The 1,266-nt window shown below is 35.2% G+C and overlaps 1 pseudogene; it reads left to right on the forward strand.

Moving 5' to 3' along the window:
- The first annotated feature begins 932 nt into the window (after window positions 1-932).
- On the forward strand, window positions 933-1,044 carry LOC114618054 (annotated as a pseudogene).
- The last annotated feature ends 222 nt before the right edge of the window (window positions 1,045-1,266 follow it).

Genomic DNA, 1,266 nt, shown 5'->3' on the forward strand with positions numbered 1-1,266 from the left:
TCTCTCTCTCTCTCTCTGTGTGTGTGGGGGAGGTGTCAGTATAAGTATTTGTGTCTGTCTGTGTGTTTCATTTACTACTACCATATTAAAGATATTATAACCTTTTTAGATGTAGAAAAAGGTGATACACACAATCACAATCATGGTTTTTAATCAGATTCGACTTACTATTTGGGGTAAAGTTTATCAATTTCTCTTCTAAGTGGTTTAAATGTGTAAGCCCATACAAATCTACCCAGAGAAGGATAGTTTGTACTAATTTTAGAAAGAAAGAAATTGAAATGTGCAAAGCTGGAATAATTTTTCCAAGTCAACACAGCAAAACTATAAGGACAAGATTAAGACCCAATCCCATCTATAAGGACATGATAACCAAGCAGCTCAACTATGATAAGCTTTGCTGCCCAGAAATCTTAACAGTTCTAATTTGTAGGTCAAGTGAAATAGGGCAGTCTGCTAAATCACCACTAGCTATGCAATACTCCAGAGCTGACAGCATTCACTAGGGAAATGACCACATTTAAAGCATGAAATCTACTAGTAGGTATTTGGAGTCTAGTCCTAGTATACTGGAGGAAGTATTGCATTCATTTGTGTATACTTTAGTACAACAGATAAGAGGTTTGACCTTATGACTTCCCTGAACTTCTAAGCAAGAAACTTCATAGCAATGTGAACATTGCTTTTTGTGTGACATTCTTAGATCATTCTTCTTCATAGTTGAGCTTATGTGTAATTAAAAAGTTCATTTACCTTACCTATTATTTTTGTTTGGTTTGTTTGTTTTGGTTTTGGTTTTAGTTAGAATTGCTTCCAATTTGAAAACTCCAAGACCCTTGAAGATTTTGTCAAACCAGATCATACAGTTTTGGGATTTTGATAATGATTGACCCAGAAAAATCATGAGATAGCTTAAGACACAGACAAAAGATGTATTGTATAAAAGAAGTTAGCATGCCATTAACAAAGTTAGAAGAGGCCCTGGAGCCTCAGGCATGAATAAAGCGTTGCCACCTATTTTTTGGCACATAAACATTGTTATTTCTTTTTTTTAAAGTGAGAGGTGAAAGATGCACAAAGAAGCCTGTGACAATATTTACAAACATGCTCTTTTTGTCTCTAGAGGCCCTTACAGGCTTTCAAAGTAACCTGATTAACCATACTTCTTAATGCATAAGCTAAAACGTCTATGTGACTTTTTTTACTGGGTGTATGAGGAATCCAGGTACTGGAGAACATATCAAATATCAGTGTGTACCCTGTATT

Source organism: Grammomys surdaster, unplaced genomic scaffold, assembly GCF_004785775.1.
Source record: "Grammomys surdaster isolate TR1022 unplaced genomic scaffold, NIH_TR_1.0 139, whole genome shotgun sequence".
Taxonomy (NCBI): Eukaryota; Metazoa; Chordata; class Mammalia; order Rodentia; family Muridae; genus Grammomys; species Grammomys surdaster.